General features: G+C 54.1%; 1 protein-coding gene across 2 annotated transcripts in view; it reads right to left on the bottom strand.

Annotated features, from left to right (window-relative positions):
- The window catches only part of ADGRD2 (adhesion G protein-coupled receptor D2), a 322,387-nt gene that overhangs the window by 289,029 nt on the left and 14,526 nt on the right, over positions 1–18,832 (bottom strand). The window lies entirely within an intron of this gene.

Here is an 18,832-nt window from a genome sequence, read left to right as displayed (position 1 = left end):
TATAGCCAGGTCGGAGTACAGTAGCAGAGTCCTTCTCAGGACTATTGTTGCTATATACAGGCAGGGTATAGCCAGGTCTGAATACAGGCTAGTGACCAAAAGAGTCCTTGTCAGGACTATTGTAGCAGTATACAGGCAGGCAGGCAGGCAGGGTAGTGGTGACCGTATACCAGCCTTCATATCTGGGGCTGGTGTACACAGTGTAAAACAGTCCAGATAGTGTCTGACTTGTCTGTACTGTAATTGTCGCTCCCCAAAAAAACCTGTTAGTAGGTTATTATTGCGTCCGTGCTTGGTTTTTAAAACCGCACGTGTGTGCCTGTTGGTGGCAGCGTACAGGTGCACTGGTGTGCGTTTACCAAACTATTATATAACGCACAAGTGTAGTGTATAATACACGTCAGTCAGCAGTGGCTGATAGTGTCAGAGTTCTTAATTTTTGCTCCTAAAACCTGTGTTAGGTTATTATTGCGTCCGTGCTTGGTTTTTAAAACCGCACGTGTGTGCCTGTTGGTGGCAGCGTACAGGTGCACTGGTGTGCGTTTACCAAACTATTATATAACGCACAAGTGTAGTGTATAATACACGTCAGTCAGCAGTGGCTGATAGTGTCAGAGTTCTTAATTTTTGCTCCTAAAACCTGTGTTAGGTTATTATTGCGTCCGTGCTTGGTTTTTAAAACCGCACGTGTGTGCCTGTTGGTGGCAGCGTACAGGTGCACTGGTGTGCGTTTACCAAACTATTATATAACGCACAAGTGTAGTGTATAATACACGTCAGTCAGCAGTGGCTGATAGTGTCAGAGTTCTTAATTTTTGCTCCTAAAACCTGTGTTAGGTTATTATTGCGTCCGTGCTTGGTTTTTAAAACCGCACGTGTGTGCCTGTTGGTGGCAGCGTACAGGTGCACTGGTGTGCGTTTACCAAACTATTATATAACGCACAAGTGTAGTGTATAATACACGTCAGTCAGCAGTGGCTGATAGTGTCAGAGTTCTTAATTTTTGCTCCTAAAACCTGTGTTAGGTTATTATTGCGTCCGTGCTTGGTTTTTAAAACCGCACGTGTGTGCCTGTTGGTGGCAGCGTACAGGTGCACTGGTGTGCAATTTCCAGAAACTTTGATATAACGCACAAGTAGTGAATATACACGTCAGCAGTGCACAGCATTGCAAAATGCGCAAGGGCATTGGCAAGGAACAAGGAAGTGGACGTGATGGTGGTGCAGGCAGAGGCCGAGGTCGTGGGCAAGCTCTAATTTCGCCACAACAAAGGGCCACATCTAGTCGCTCGCACGTCCTGTCCCAAATTCTTGGGGACCGCAGCAGTACACCGCTCTTGAACCAAGACCAGTGTCAACAGGTTGTTAGTTGGATAGCGGATAATGCTTCCAGTCAGATTGGCACCACCACAAACACTCTGTCTTCCACACGGTCAAGTGTCAGTAGCCGTGATACTGCACCGCACATTTCTGAACCTGATCCTCCTTCCTACCACCAGGCTGAGTACACGTCCTCCTCGGACATTAATGATCCCACACTTGGACACTCGGAAGAGCTGTTCACGTTTCCATTCACACATTCTGGCCTCTCGCCAGCTCATATTGAAGTGGGTCATGAGGAGATCGTCTGTACAGATAGCCAAATATTTGAGCAGCCACGTTCTCACGAAGTTGGCAACGTGTCTCAACAAGTGGTGGACGATGATGAGACACAATTGTCAGCAAGTCAGGAGGAGGAGCAGGGTGCGGAAGAGGAAGACGACGTGGTGGATGATCCAGTAACTGACCCAACCTGGCAGGAGGATATGCAGAGCGAGGACAGCAGTGCACAGGGGGAGGGAGGCGTAGCATCACAACAGGCAGTAAGAAGCAGGGTGGTGGTCCCAGGCAGAAGTCAGGCAACCGTTCCCCGTAACAACACGACGACACAAGGTGCCTGTACAAATGTTAGGTCTTCACGAGTCTGGCAGTTTTTTAAGTTGGATCCAGATGATTCAAAAAAGGCCATTTGCAACACCTGCCGTGCCAGCATCAGCAGGGGTACCAAAACTAGCAGCCTGACCACCACCAGCATGATCAGGCACATGTCAGCCAAGCACCCGACTTTGTGGGAAGTACAACAGAGTCGAGGAGCAGTGCTTGCTGATGTCACTGCTACGTCTTCGCTGGTTGTGCATGCGAGCCAATCCTCTGTCCATGCTGCCTGCGAACAAGCCTCCTCCACTCCTGCACCTGCAGTTGCCTACGCAGAAAGAACACCATCATCAAGCACGTCCTTGTCCCAGCGCAGCGTTCAGTTATCCATTCAGCAAACCTTTGAACGCAGGCGCAAATACACTGCCAACACCCCACATGCCACAGTTCTAAATGCTAACATTTCGCGACTGCTTGCGCTGGAAATGTTGCCTTTTAGGCTGGTGGAGACAGAAGCATTCCGTGACCTGATGGCGGCAGCTGTCCCACGTTACTCGGTCCCCAGCCGCCACTATTTCTCCCGGTGTGCCGTCCCCGCGTTGCATAACCACGTGTCACAAAACATCACACGTGCCCTGAACAACGCTGTTTCACCCAAAGTCCACCTAACCACAGACACGTGGACAAGTGCTTGTGGGCAAGGCCGCTACATCTCGTTGACGGCACACTGGGTTAATATTGTGGAAGCTGGGACCCAGTCTGAGCGAGGGACGGAACACGTCCTTCCCACACCAAGGTTTGCAGGCCCTACCTCAGTCAGTGTTTCACCCACACTCTACAGCTCCGGAATGTCATGCTCTTCAGCCTCCTCCTCCTCCTGCGCATCCTCATCCACTGTGCCCTCCACACCAGTCACAAGCTGGAAGCACTGCAGCACTGCCTCGGCGAAGCGGCAACAGGCTGTGCTGAAGCTAATCTGCATAGGTGACAAACCCCACAATGCAGAAGAGCTGTGGACAGCTCTGAAACAGCAGGCAGATCACTGGCTCACACCTCTGAACCTAAAGCCAGGAAAGGTCGTTTGTGACAATGGCCGGAACCTGGTGGCGGCTTTGAGGCGAGGCCAGCTGACACATGTTCCATGCGTGGCCCATGTGCTCAACCTCGTGGTTCAGCGGTTTATAAAGTCATACCCAGAGCTGTCTGATCTGCTGGTAAAAGTTCGCCGCCTGTCTGCACATTTTCGAAAGTCACCTACTGCTTCAGCCGGCCTTGCCGGCTTTCAGCGCCGTTTGCATCTTCCGGCTCACAGACTGGTGTGTGATGTCCCCACGCGTTGGAATTCAACTCTGCACATGTTGGTCAGGATATGTGAGCAGAAGAGGGCAGTTGTTGAGTACCTGCATCACCTAAGCCGTCGGGAAATGGGTCAAACTCCACACATAACACCTGAGGAGTGGAGATGGATGTCAGACCTATGTACCATCCTCCAAAACTTTGAGGACTCCACCAAGATGGTGAGTGGTGATGACGCCATTATTAGCGTCACCATACCGCTACTCTGCCTTCTAAAACGGTCCCTTTTGAAAAACAAACATGATGCATTGCAGGCGGAGCGCGATGAGTTGCAGCAAGAAACAGTAGTGGGTGTGGGTGATAACACACAGCCCAGCCTCGTCTCATCACAACGTGCAGTGGAGGACTATGACGAGGAGGAGGATGAAGACATGGAGCAACTCTCCGGCCAAATTGAGGATATGACATGCACACCAGTCATATCCTCGATTCAGCGTGGCTGGCCAGAGGACAGGGTAGATGAGGAGGAGGAGGAGGAGGAGGAGGAGGAGGACAGCATGTTCAGTCATCTTGTTGGTCAGGCTACTGAAGTCCTGGCTGTTAAGAGTCTGGCGCACATGGCTGACTTTATGGTAAGCTGCCTGTCTCGTGACCCTCGCGTTAAGAACATCTTGGCCGACAATCATTACTGGTTGGTAACACTGTTAGACCCACGCTACAAGGAGAACTTTTTGTCTCTTATTCCCGTGGATGAGAGGTCAACCAAAATGCAGCAGTTTCGGAAGGCCATACTCACGGAAGTAGGCAAAGCATTCCCCTCACAAAACGCTAGCGGCATAGGTCAGGAATCAGTGGACAACCGAGGCGTACAGCCGAGAGAGGCACAAGTCCAATCCGCCAGAGGTAGGGGAACAGTCTTTAAGATGTGGGACAGTTTTCTCAGCCCCTCACGTACCACAGCCCCTGAGGTGCGGGGTAGTGCCACAAGAAATCCTAAGTTTGCCCAGATGCTGAAGGAGTACCTTGCAGATCGAACAACTGTACTCCGACATTCCTCTGTGCCTTACAATTATTGGGTATCCAAGCTGGACACGTGGCATGAATTGGCTCTCTACGCCTTGGAAGTCCTGGCCTGCCCTGCTGCTAGCGTTTTGTCAGAGCGTGTTTTTAGTGCCGCAGGTGGAATCATTACAGATAAACGCACCCGCCTGTCAACTGAAAATGCTGACAGGCTGACTCTGATAAAGATGAACAAGGGTTGGATTGGGCCAGACTTCACCACACCACCAGCAAATGAGAGCGGAATTTAAAGTTTGCCATGTACCTCCACTCACCCATGGGTACACTTCTCGACTTTGGATAATCGCTGGACTGCTCCTCCTTCTCCTCATGCGCCATCATGATGACCGTTACAATAGTTAGGTCTTTGTTTCAGGTATACCCCCAGTGGTAAATTTTTTCGCCCATTCTTTGCAGAATGGACATTACAACGACAGGAGACCCGCTCCTTTGCAATGGGAACAATGTTTTGAGGCCCTCATGCACGTCTCTACCCAGGGACAACGTGTAGCCTCCCAATTTTTGGCTGCCCTGCCTAAGGGCTATACTGAAATACACCCACTTCCTTAAAATGGACACTTAATGTTTTGAGGCCCTCATGCACGTCTCTACCCAGGGACAATGTGGAGCCTCCCAATTTTTGGCTGCCCTGGCAAAGGGCTATACTGAAATAGACCCACTTCCTTACAATGGGCACTTCAGGTTTAAAGGCCATCATGCACGTCTCTACCCAGGGACAATGTGGAGCCTCCCAATTTTTGGCTGCCCTGCCTAAGGGCTATACTATAATACACCCACTTCCTGACAATGGACACTTAATGTTTTGAGGCCCTCATGCACGTCTCTACCCAGGGACAATGTGGAGCCTCCCAATTTTTGGCTGCCCTGGCAAAGGGCTATACTGAAATAGACCCACTTCCTTACAATGGGCACTTCAGGTTTAAAGGCCATCATGCACGTCTCTATCCAGGGACAATGTGGAGCCTCCCAATTTTTGGCTGCCCTGCCTAAGGGCTATACTGAAATACACCCACTTCCTTAAAATGGACACTTAATGTTTTGAGGCCCTCATGCACGTCTCTACCCAGGGACAATGTGGAGCCTCCCAATTTTTGGCTGCCCTGGCAAAGGGCTATACTGAAATAGACCCACTTCCTTACAATGGGCACTTCAGGTTTAAAGGCCATCATGCACGTCTCTACCCAGGGACAATGTGGAGCCTCCCAATTTTTGGCTGCCCTGCCTAAGGGCTATACTATAATACACCCACTTCCTGACAATGGACACTTAATGTTTTGAGGCCCTCATGCACGTCTGTATGCAGGGGCATTGGTGAACCTCACAATTTAGGACTGCCCTGGCAAAGGAAAATACTACAAAGACTCACTTCCTCAAAATGGGCAAATTAGACTCAAGAGGCCTTCATGTACGTCTCTTCTCAGGGACATCGGAGTGCCACACAATGTTTTCACGTAAAATCTTTCATGTATTGATCTCAAAAAGTAACATACACCAGATCTATCTCACTATTGGGTATGTGCCCTTAACATTTCCGCCATGAAAAATCATTTTGGGGTCATTTTGGAAGGTTTTCTGGTGAGTCCGTAAAAATGGCGTAAAACGCGGACAAAATTGTTCACAGCTGTGACTTTTGAGTGATAAATGCTTCAAGGGGTCTTCCCCATGCTGTTGCCATGTCATTTGAGCACTCTTCTGAGACTTTTGTGACATTTTTAGGGTTTCTCCATGCTGCCGGGAGGTCATTTCACAAAAATACTCGGGTCTCCCATAGGATAACATTGGGCTCGTTGCTCGGGCCGAGTACACGAGTATCTTGGGAGGCTCGGCCCGAGCTTCGAGCACCCGAGCTTTTTAGTACTCGCTCATCACTATTTATAATTCCTTCTACTATGTTTACCTGTTTTTAATTTTTAGGGGGGAATAAAAGAATGTTTTTATGAAGATTCCGATTGCTGGACCCCTTGCTTCTCATATGGGAATAACAGAGCTTGCATGCCATATTGGTGGAGGAGCAGGTTACAGAGAAGAGTTAGCGGTCAGTGACAGGAGGACGGAGGCGGGCGGAGAAACAATGGACGGAAAGCTGTTGCTACAGTGAAACTTTTCTAACACACTGCACTTTCACCTCTACAGGTCGCGATTATTTACTGTATTACTTTATTTACTTCATCTTTTAGTCGCTGACACTACTATCAAGTCTTTTTGTGATGCTGTGCTAAGAAATTATTCCTTGTTTCTTTTACCAATTTGTGTCGCCCAGGGTTTTGGGATACTCTGTTCCGGGCGGTGTATATCTGGGGAATGTCACTTTGGTGGCAGTTGCCCAGTTCTGTGCCCTGGGCCCTTTTTGTAAAGGGGAAATATTTACAGGGGATTAGAATAGTGTTCACACGTGACGCCACTTGCAGTGTTGAGGCTATATGGATGGAGCCGCCTCTGCACAATGTCCACTACTGGGGCTGGTGTTAATGGCAGCCTGGATGGTAGGCCCTCAGCTAGCAGGGCCGGGCCCCAGAGGGTAGGTGTAATGATGGGTGCCGGAAGAAGGTAGTCCACACAAGAGTTCAGTGCAACTGGGTTTTTACTCACTTTTGCTGGTGGTAACTGGTCACCCGAGGCTGACTGGTTTCACCTTCAGGTCCCCTTTGTCACAGTGCCAGTTTAGTAATCTGGTACTTTCTTCCCCTGTACCAGTCTCTGGTTGGTGGGCCCCTGTGGCATAGAGCAACTGGGGGTCCCCGTCCGGTGGTTTTTCCACTGCTGTCCGTATGATGGTATCGTGAACGCTGTGCAGTTGGAGTCTCTGGTCCTGTCCTCGGTTCTCCCTTTACTAATGAGTCTCGGATTTTGAGGGTCAGCAAGGTCCTTGATGGTCCCCTCGCTGTGCAGGTGTTAACAAGCCTGCCTGGAGCTTCCACCCGTCCTAGAGTCCTGTACACCGTTGATGCATAATTCCTGGAGTACTCCACCATACTCAACCGGCAACTACCCTACTGGGAACCAGTTGACTGTCAACTCCTTTTCAGAGCGTCTCCTCCTGTCCACCTTCACTGCTCGACACAGTCTGACTCACTTTCTGACATTCCACAGTCTGCCCCTCCCAACCTGGTCAGCTAGTTGACTGGACTGGTTCCACCTCTAGGCGGCCATCCATTGGTCCGACTGTCGCAGGCGGGGAGGACGCCACTGCGCTGCGCTCGCTAACGCTCGGGTCCGGCGCAGCTGCGATGGCTGCTCGGTGGCTCGAGCGGTGGGCCGGATCCGGGGACTCGAGCGGTGCTCCTCGCCCGTGAGTGAAAGGGGTAGTTGGTTTGGGGGATTTAGTCCGTGACGCCACCCATTGGTCGTGGTGAAGATGGGCACCACCGCTGCTGGTGACTGGGATCCCGGGAGCGATGGTAGGGGAGCAGCTGGGATGTTGTTTTCCCCCTCCAAGGGTAGGGGTCGGTGGTCCCGGGGCCCGATGATGTGATGGGGAGGCAGGGTCGGTGAGGTGCAGGGTTGCAGGGACAGCGCGGCGCGGCGCCGGATGGCACGGGTGTACTCACTCAGCAAGAAAGGTACAAAGTCCTCGGTAAACCAAACGGCTGGATGGATGGGTCCCGCAGCCGGCTGCAGTATCTCTCCCCGGACAGGTGATAGCGGCTGTCTTTCCCTGCACCTTGATGTTCTCCTTCTGACTACTATGGATTCCCAACGGTAGTCCGCTCCCCGGTGTATGGGTACCGGAAGAGCCCGTTTGCCCGCAGGCGCTGGCCCTTGGGTATCTAGCCTTAGGCGGTAGCTGTATACCCTCACGGTGTGGGCTGTTGCCTTCAATCGGGACTTTTGCTGTTGTGAAACCCCTGGGGTTCCAGTCACATTCGGATCTGACTATTGTCGGCGGCTCCAAGCCTGGTCGGGGTCCGATGGCACTGCCGGTGTGTGCTGGCTTCACTTTGCTCCCTGGTCGGTACCGGCGGGCCGTTGCCCGACCCCGGTCCTACGGTTCCGCGTTGCTCCACCACCCCTGCAGACGGCCACCACCGTCTGCCAACCTTGCTGTCAGTGCCTGGGCCACAAACCCAGACACACAAGTGTTTACTCCTCTCGCCTCAAACTCCAAACGCTGACACTTTTCCTGCATCCAGGCCTGTGAACTCCTCGGTGGGTGGGACCAACGGCTTGGCTCCGCCCCACCTGGTGTGGACATCAGACACTAGAGGGAGGCAACAAGGGTTTTTGTTTGGCTGGTGTCCCTGTCTAATGGGGGTGAAGGTGTTTGTGTGTTATCTGTGATGACCTGGCTAGGCCAGGGCGCCACATTCCCCCTTGGTGAAATCCAGACCGTCCGCGGGCTGCCCCGTCCATCACCGGTTTTATTTTTTTTCAAAACTGTAAAAAATATATAAACATTTTCAAACATAAGTATTTTTGTTAGGACACTTGAACGTTGCACATATAAAACCAAAAACATTTTTAATAATAACACACGGACGGACGGATGTCTTCCGCTCTCCCACCCAAGCAACCTAGCCCTGATGCTGCCCCTAAGAAGTGGGCAGCACCCCTTGACCCCAGTCCAGGTTCAGGCTGCCCGAGCGGGAACGGGTACGGTTTCTCGCACCCGGCTGTCACTTCAGGGGAACCCACGTCCTTGGGGGACCCCTGACCCCCGGAGGATGGCCACCGGTCCTGGTGGTGGCCGGGCCCCAGCCTGCTCTGCTGCGGGCCCTTCCTCCAATCTACCTCTCCGGAGGCGTCTCCGACGGAAAATCACTCCTCAACTTATTTACAAGCCCACAAGTTCGTGGGTAGCCTGCCAGTTCTCGGCCATATCCATGAGTAGTCTCTTATGCAGGGGGGGGGGTAAAAGCACACAGGGTCCCTCCGGGGACAACTTGCTGGCAACGGCCGGAATAATCACATGGACAATCAGATGAAGGTTCACGGTTCATTAAAGTCATTCAAACTTCTGAGGGTCCCAACGGGGGACAACTGCTTGCAACGGCGGACCGCTGCAACTACTTAAGGTCATACTCCTCCAGGACCTCTTCCTGCTCCACATCCGGACGGCTTGGTGGAGGAGGGGGCTGGGGCCGCATCTGCTCACTGCGGCTCTTCCTCTGCTCTACATCCAGGGCGAACCAGCCACTCTCTACGCAGTGGCGGGTATAAGTCACTAGGTCGCCTGGCAATAGATCACGACCTTGATGGCCCGTGGGGAGGTGTGAATTGACATCACGGTGGGCCACAAATATTTCGGCCTCCAGGCCCGGCACATAGATTAAGCCAAACCCCCTCCGTTGGTCGAACTGCCAGACTTGACCCTCGTACACCGGGCCCCGCACCCGAAAGGTGGCATGACGGAGTGCATCCTTCTCCCTGATCACCCTCGCCATCACTTCGGCCCTTTGCTGCTCTCTGGCGGCAATCTCCCGGCCCAACGGGTTTGGTTCCCTGTCCCAGTATGGGGCATTGGCAGACCCCTGCGCCCGGGTCGGGCCCTGCTGGACCGCACCCACACCGGCCACTACCGGTTCTCTTTCATGGGGGTCCTGTGGTGACATGGCCTGGACTGCGACGTTGCAGTTGCGGCCCGGCGCAGCCTCAGCCGAGGCGGGGGACTCAGGGTTAGCTGACCTCACTGGTTGAGCCTTCGGGCCAGCAGCGGCCGGTTCTTCCACGGCCGGGCGGACTGCCGGAGCCGGGACGGCTTCAGGTGCGGCCACTTCCGGGGCCGATGGCTCCTTGTTGCGGACGGCTACTTCCCGCGGGGCCTTCCACGGTAGCGAGAGGGACACAGGCCCTTCCCGAACAACACCCCAAGGCCGGTCCTCTAGGGCGGACGGGTTGGATTCCACTACCGGTGTTGGGGGTAGCAGACCGAGAGGAGGGGCAACAGCAGCCGGTACGGATGGTGGGGGAAGCAGGAGGGTGAGTGGGCGCAGGCCAGGCCCCTCAGCCGCAGCGGCCGGTCCTTCTTGGACATAGGGGCGTGGGTCGCTTACCCACTCCTCCAACTCTGTCTCCACCTCGCGTCTCCATACGGCCGCCGCCACCTCCTCCATCTCGGCCACCCAATGCTCCATCAGGAACTGGACCTGGGCTTGAAGGCGGCAGCACATCTGCGCGGTCCGGGCTTCCACCCACGCCGCTGTTCCTGGCGTGGGCTCGGGGGTTTCCGCGGTGCCGGACGGACGGGACATCATGCGTGGCTGTGTTCCAGGAACCAAATGCTTGCAGAGTCCTGGCGTCCCTGCTTTTATAGCCTCGGCTACATCAGGCAGACACACTCTCACGCCCCCTTGGTACTCTTCAGCACTTCCATTTGTTGGGGGCGGGGCTTCGCTTTCGCGCCTTCCCTGCTTGGAGAAGACGCTCGAGCAGGAGACCTTTGCACCAAGATGGCGGCGCTTCAAAATTTTTGGCCGGACGCCTCCGGCAGAGATCACAAGGCGCACTTCTACTGGTAAGTAGAGGGGTTCAATCCTGTTCGTGACGGCAAGTTGTCGCGGGCGGGGAGGACGCCACTGCGCTGTGCTCGCTAACGCTCGGGTCCGGCGCTGCTGCAATGGCTGCTCGGTGGCTCGAGCGGTGGGCCGGATCCGGGGACTCGAGCGGCGCTCCTCGCCCGTGAGTGAAAGGGGTGGTTGGTTTGGGGGATTTAGTCCGTGACGCCACCCACGGGTCGTGGTGAAGATGGGCACCACCGCTGCTGGTGACGGGGATCCCAGGAGCGATGGTAGGGAGCAGCTGGGATGTTGTTTCCCCCCTCCGTGGGTAGGGGTCGGTGGTCCCGGGGCCCGATGATGTGACGGGGAGCTAGGGTCGGTGAGGTGCAGGGTTGCAGGGACAGCGCGGCGCGGTGCCGGATGGCACGGGTGTACTCACTCAGCAAGAAAGGTACAAAGTCCTCGGTAAACCAAACGGCTGGATGGACAGGTCCCGCAGCCGGCTGCAGTATCTCTCCCCGGACAGGTGATGGTGGCTGTCTTTCCCTGAACCTTGATGTTCTCCTTCTGACTACTATGGATTCCCAACGGTAGTCCGCTCCCCGGTGTATGGGTACCGAAGGAGCCAGTTTGCCGGCAGGCGCTGGCCCTTGGGTCTCTAGCCTTAGGCGATAGCTGTATACCCTCACGGTGTGGGCTGTTGCCTTCAAATCGGGACTTTTGCTGTTGTGAAACCCCTGGGGTTCCAGTCACATTTGGATCTGACTATTGTCGGCGGCTCCAAGCCTGGTCGGGGTCCGATGGCCCTGCCTGTGTGTGCTGGCTTCACTTCGGCTCGCCGGTCGGTACCGGCGGGCCGTCGCCCGACCCCGGTCCTACGGTTCCGCGTTGCTCCACCACCCCTGCAGACGGCCACCACCGTCTGCCAACCTTGCTGTCAGTGCCTGGGCCACAAACCCAGACACACAAGTGTTTACTCCTCTCGCTTCAAACTCCAAACTCTGACACTTTTTCTGCCTCCAGGCCTGTGAACTCCTCGGTGGGTGGGGCCAACCGCTTGGTTCCGCCCCACCTGGTGTGGACATCAGACACTGGAGGGAGGCAACAAGGGTTTTTGTTTGGCTGGTGTCCCTGTCTAATAGGGGGTGGGGGGTGTTTGTATGTTCTCTGTGACGACCTGGCTAGGCCAGGGCGCCACACGACCCTAGCTGTGTATCATTCTATGGGGGATTGTTGGGGAAAACTGAGGATACCTGGGGTATTTGTGTGTTACCGGCACTGGTCTTCCGGGGCCCTAGGGGGTAGGCCCTGCAGCCTGGTGAGGATGTGTGGCGCCCTGGACAAGCCAGGTCGTCACAGAACAACACCTACACACCCCACACTCCCGGTCAGGCACACCGAAGTCAGACACAAACCCTTGTTGCCTTCCTCCAGGGGCTGATGTTCACACCAGGGGGTTGGCCCCGCCCACCGAGGAGTTCACAGTCCTGGAGGCGGGAAAAGTAAGGCAGATCAGTGTTGGAAGTGAAAGTGGAAGGAGGAAAGTGGCAGTTAAGCAGCCTGATGTTGGTCCGGGTGTGTGGCCCGGACAGATCAGCAAGGTTGGCAGACGGTGGTGACCGTCTGCAGGAGTGGCCTATTGGAGCTAACCGTAAGGACCGTGGACGGGCGGTGCCCCGGCGGTACCGGACCGGTACGCAAAGAGAAGCCAGCATCATCCAGCAGGGGCTTACGGACCCCGGCAAGGCTAGGAGTGAATTTGCCAAATCCGTTAGTGAAGGGAACCTCCTGGGTTTCCCAGCAGCCAAGTCCCATCAGAAGGCAACAGTCCAACCGAGAGAGGGAAACACAGTCACCGCCAAGGCTAAAGTTGCCAGGGCCAGAGCCTGCGGGCAAAAGGGGCTCCTTCAGCACTCATCCAAGCTGGGGAGCGGGTTACCGGTAGGAACCCATTGGAACCGTACACGTTGCACAGGTGCAGGGAAAGGCAGTCACCATCAACCTGCCGGGAGGAGGAACACCGCAGCCATCTGTGGGACCCGTCCATCCAGCCGTGTGTTTTACCGAGAACTGTGTCCTCATCATTGGCTGAGTGAGTACCACCGTGCCGTGCGGCACAGCGCTGCCCCCGCGACCCTGCACCTCGCCAGGCCCCGTAACCCACCTGCCATCCATCCCTACCCCATCACCGGGCCCCGGGACAACCAACCCCCTACCCACGGAGGGGAGAACTAACATCCAGGCTGCTCCCTGTCATCGCTCCCAGGATCCCCGTCCAGAGCAGCGGTGGTGTCACCAATCTCACAACCGTGGGTGGCGTCACGGACAATAACCAAATCCCCACAATCCAATCCCCACCCTTTTCAGTCACGGGCGAGGAGCGCCGCTCGAGTCCCCGGGATCCGTCCCACCACCGAGCAGCAGCAGCCGCAGCAGCAGCGGCCGGACCCGAGCAGTGGGAGAGCGCAGCGTCCCCTCCTCCGCCCGCGACAAGTTGGCGTCACGAACAGGATCTTACCGCTCTGCCGTCTGGAGGAGGTGCGCCTTTTTACCGCCGGAGGTGTCCGGCCGAAAAATTGAAGCCGCCATCTTGGGCGTGAAAAATTCCCGCTCGAGCGTCTCCTCGAGTAGTGGAGGCGCGAAGGCCTAAACCCCGCCCCTGTAGAGGAGGAGCCGGAAAGAGACTAAGGGGGACTGATGGCGTCTGGCCGCATGTAGCCCGCGGCTATAAAAGCAGGGACGCCAGGACCATGCGGCCATCTTGTTGCTGGTTCCTGGAAGAGGCCGCCAGAGCCATGTTTATGCCGTCCTGCAGCACCGTAGCCCCCGCGCCTGGAACCGCGGCGTGGGTGGAGATCCGGACCGCGCAGCTCCAACAACGGCTGCAGGTCAAGCTGCAGCTTCTCTTGGAGGAGTGGGAGGCCGACATGGCGGAGGTCGTAGCGACCGTGCGGAGACGCAAGGAAGAGGGAGCTTCGGAAGGGAGGGTGAGTGACCCACGCCCCTGTGCCCCTAGTGGGTCGGTCATCGTGGCCGAGGGACCCGGTCCACGCCCGCTCACCTTGCTACCTCCCCCGCTACCCGTACTGGCCACTGCGGCCCCGCCACTAGGCCCGCTACTCCCGCAACCGGTAGCGGTACCCTGCATGTCCACCCAGGTGGAACGACCTGTAGCTGGAGCCAGTGACCGACTGGAAGTGCTACCCTGGAAGGTGCAGAAGCCTGAGCCGGAGGCATCGCCCGAAAAACTTCCCGAGCCGGAGCAGATAGGCCGCTCCGTGCAGGAGGCCCGGCGGAAGAGGACCCCTGTGCCAATCCCCCACACCTCGGCTGAGGTTGCGCCGTGCCAATCCCCCACACCTCGGCTGAGGTTGCGCCGGGTTGCCGCTGCAGGGCAGCACCCCAGGCCAAGTCACCGCGGGACATTCCACCCAGATTGCCAGTGGTGGGCAGTGTCCAGAAGGTCTCGCGGGGCCCAACCCGGTGCAGTATACCCGGCACTGTGGGGAGAGAGGGTGGTTCGCATTGGATGCGAAACTGAGGGGCAGCCAAGAAGCCTGAGTGTCCACTGCACCTCCTCCCCCAGCCGACGCAGAAGAATCGGAGTAAGGGCAGCAGAGTCCCGTTGCAGTGTCCCCGTTGGGACCACCACCTGTAACCGTTTAAATGTTTTGAAAGAATGATAAGAATGATAGCCGAAGATGTCACCAGATTAACAAGCCTTGATTAGCACCGGTCGTTGCCGGCAACTGGTCCCCGTTGGGACCCCTTTACCAAATGCGTAGGAACTACTACGGACAAGCCCGAGAACTGGCAGGGCAACCATGAACTTGTGGTCTGTAAATAAAAATGATGTTTTTAAGGCTTTACCGTAACCGCCTCCGGAGAGGCTGATTTGGAGGATGAACCTGGAGGGAAGGGATGGCCCAGGCCCGCCACTACCGCAACCGGTGGCAATCCTCTGGGGGTTTCAGGGGCTCCCCATGGACATGGATCCCCTGAAAGGGACAGAACCCGCTCGGGTAGCTTGTGCTGGACTGGGGTCAAGGGGTGCTGCCTGTTTACTTAGGGGCAGCATCAGGGCCAGGTTACTTGGGTGGGAGAGAGCGGAAGCCGTAACAGTTTCGCAACGTTTAAGTAAGAGTACCTCCCGATGTGGGAAGATGTTATTATAATTGTAACTTGTTTTACCGTTTATCCTTTCCAGTTTGTGAAAATAAAACCGGTGATGGACGGGCAGGCCACGGACGGTCTGCATTTTACTAAGGGGGAATGTGGCGCCCTGGACAAGCCAGGTCGTCACAGAACAACACCTACACACCCCACACTCCCGGTCAGGCACACCGAAGTCAGACACAAACCCTTGTTGCCTTCCTCCAGGCGCTGATGTTTACACCAGGGGGTGGGCCAGGCGGTTGGCCCCGCCCACCGAGGAGTTCACAGTCCTGGAGGCGGGAAAAGTAAGGCAGATCAGTGTTGGAAGTGAAAGTAGAAGGAGGAAAGTGGCAGTTAAGCAGCCTGAAGTTGGTCCGGGTGTGTGGCCCGGACAGATCAGCAAGGTTGGCAGACGGTGGTGACCGTCTGCAGGAGTGGCCTATTGGAGCTAACCGTAAGGACCGTGGATGGGTGGTGGCCCGGCGGTACCGGACCGGTACGCAAAGAGAAGCCAGCACCATCCGGCAGGGGCTTACGGACCCCGGCAAGGCTAGGAGTCACCGTGAATTTGCCAAATCCGTTAGCGAAGGGAACCTCCTGGGTTTCCCAGCAGCCAAGTCCCGTCAGAAGGCAACCGTCCAACCGAGAGAGGGAAACACAGTCACCGCCAAGGCTAAAGTTCCCAGGGCCAGAGCCTGCGGGCAAAAGGGGCTCCTTCAGCACTCATCCAAGCTGGGGAGCGGGTTACCGGTGGGAACCTATTGGAACCGTACACGTTGCACAGGTGCAGGGAAAGGCAGTCACCATCAACCTGCCGGGAGGAGAAACACCGCAGCCATCTGTGGGACCCGTCCATCCAGCCGTGTGTTTTACAGAGAACTGTGTCCTCATCATTGGCTGAGTGAGTACCACCGTGCCGTGTGGCACAGCGCTGCCCCCACGACCCTGCACCTCGCCAGGCCCCGTAACCCGCCTGCCATCCATCCCTACCCCATCACCGGTCCCCGGGACAACCAACCCCCTACCCACGGAGGGGAGAACTAACATCCAGGCTGCTCCCTGTCATCGCTCCCGGGATCCCCGTCCAGAGCAGCGGTGGTGTCACCAATCTCACCAAAACCGTGGGTGGCGTCAGGGACAATAACCATATCCCCACAATCCAATCCCCACCCTTTTCAGTCACGGGCGAGGAGCGCCGCTCGAGTCCCCGGGATCCGGCCCACCGCTCGAGCCACCACCGAGCAGATGCAGCCGCAGCAGCAGCAGCCGGACCCGAGCAGTGGGAGAGCGCAGCGTATTCTCCTCCGCCCGCGACAGATGCAGAACCTTGTAGCTCCCTGATGTCTTCAGGGGTGCTACAGATTCACTACAGTCAAATATGACAGTTATCTGCTATAGCTCTTTTCCAAAAACAAGAGCTATATGTTTATATACTATCCTATTGTCATTTTTTGTTCACATACATAATTTTTTATATCCTGCATCTTTTTTTCCCCCATTATTTCGAAACTTTCACATGCGGTCATATCTGTAGGCTTTTAGCCCCTACTTATGTAACATTTAAACATTTTCTTGACAACTTTTCAAAACACTCGAGGTTCCAGGTTAAAAAAAAAAAAAAAAAAAAAGGGGGGTGTGAACGGGACACCACTGACTTCCACAAAGATGCCAAATTTTTCAAGAGCTGCAGAAGCCTCCCGAAAAGCAGCATTCTCCCAACCTTTGTGTTTGCAGAGCCCTGGCATCCAGGGGCACATTCAGGGGAAAGACATTGCTATGCAAATAAGAAATCCCACGTCTTTTGGAAAACAAATTTCCAAAAGCTGCCAGGTACGTTTATACATTTGTGTTACCAGCAGAATGTCAATTCTTTCAGCCTTTTTTTGCCACACAACTGCATTTTTCGTGGCTTTTTTGGTAAATAAAACTACCTTTATTAAACATAATATAACACCAATGCCACAATATCATCAGATGCTTGCTACATAATATAGACACCAATCTTATAGCTAAAGCAAGCAATATACACAGCTTAAATTTCAAAAATGCTTTAACAATAAATTCTGGTAAAAATTAATCAAAGTGGGACCACCCAGATGACGGATGGAATAATTACACATGGGGGACACAGCACTTGTGGTGATAAAAACACACCACCATATACCAACAGGATAGTAAAAAAGGTTATTAGAATATGTGCCTAGCAGTGGAAGTCACAGCCAATCTATTACAAAGTATGTAAATAATAAATAAGTTACTATGTGTAAGAACAGTGAGATTAAAGTTGCAAGGCACAAATCACATTACCAAGAAGTATCCAAAAGGTATCAGTACAGTGGCCCCAACGAACACTGACGCACGTTTCGCAGCTACCTTGCTTCCTACCTTGCTGGACGAAGCAAGGTAGCTGCGAAACGCGCGTCAGTGTTCGTGCTGTGTATATTGCTTGCTTTAGCTATAAGATTGGTGTCTTCCTTTATTAAACATGTAGTATAGACAAAGCACACATTTAATGCACACCCGAAAAATGCTTAAGTACACCATATATCGAGTCCCGCATGAAGAAAAGGGGATCAGGAAACGAAAGTACAAAAACGGAAAATGACCCAGATTTGAAGTGGTTAAACAATTCCTAAACTATTTTGATATGGTTCACTAGGTTTCCAAAAATATTAAAAAACGAACATCTATGCAAATTCCAGGGCCAAGTTTTCCCGGACCAAAAGGATCAGACCACTTCCACCTACTTGATATCTTCCTGTAGTAAAGCCTGATGCCATCTCTTCCCTAGGTAGATAAACTGATCCACTGTTCATCAAACCAGGCCACACATGTATAACATTCCCCCCTCCGGCTGCCATGCAGTCTGCCTTTACCAACATGTGACAGCGCAGCCGGTAATAAAACGCTCACAGATACCAGCATGCCTGTACTAAGACCCACCAGTGTAAAAAGTCTGTTCCACCATCACCTGTGAGTGATTATTATTGAGAAGTGGAAAGAACCACAGCCACGAAGTGGAGACCACACAAAGTTATAGAGCGGGGTCACCGAGTACTAAGGAGCAGAAGGTCGAAAAGTGACCCGATAACTGCAGAGTCCAAAATTAGTCTGGTAATAACATCAGCCAAAACATAGCACCCCTGCCAGGAGCTAAGTTACATGGGTTATGTGTCATGGGTGACAGACAGTCATGTGGTTCTGGCCATAGAAGGTCACAGTGTTTTGCTGCGCAGAATGCTCCCTGACTTTCTATTGTTCCTGCTGTCAGTATTCATTGTTATAGGTAGCTTTTCAGCGGGATTCTTCTCCCCCTTTTGGACCCAGTAGAAGCTCGCCCTCCACCCAGCTGCTGATCATCAGCATTATCTTGGTGCTTAAATACTCCTTCCTTCCTTGGACTGGTGCTGGTGATATTTTCAGTTCATTCTAGCCTTGGTTGTAAGAAGGTGGCTTGTACTCCTCTGTGGTGTCGTTGCTGAAAACGTTACTGAACTTCTACATGTGTCATCTGTGGATAAGTAGTTCATGCTTTCTCCCCTGTGTGTTCTCCTTTCTCCTTGTGTTTTCTACAGTGTTTAATGAGGTTGACAAAGAGCTAGTCCCATCCATTTCCTAGTTCGTGCCCAGAACTAGGAAAACCAAGGGTCAGGTAACCAGGTGCCTAGGTGTGGAACTCATCTAGTGTGGTGAGGGATCCCAGGGACCAGCCGTAAGTTTGGTCAGGGGTCATCATCTTCCCTTTCCCTAGACACAGTGTTTCCCTTCCCTTTCGCTTAGAACTTACCAGTACCTAGCGTGACATTACCCAAGCCAAGCAACTGCATGCAGCCTTACGTCACCAAACACAAGGTCAGGTGTTGGATAAAGTGGCGTAAGGCAGCCATCACTTTACTCTAGAGCAGTGGAAACGTGTTCTGTGCAGTGGCGGATCACACTTCTCTGGCACCTTAT

Source organism: Anomaloglossus baeobatrachus, chromosome 9 (genome assembly GCF_048569485.1).
Source record: "Anomaloglossus baeobatrachus isolate aAnoBae1 chromosome 9, aAnoBae1.hap1, whole genome shotgun sequence".
Taxonomy (NCBI): Eukaryota; Metazoa; Chordata; class Amphibia; order Anura; family Aromobatidae; genus Anomaloglossus; species Anomaloglossus baeobatrachus.
Note: the sequence above shows the minus strand (reverse complement) of the source record. Positions and strands in the feature narration are given on the sequence as shown.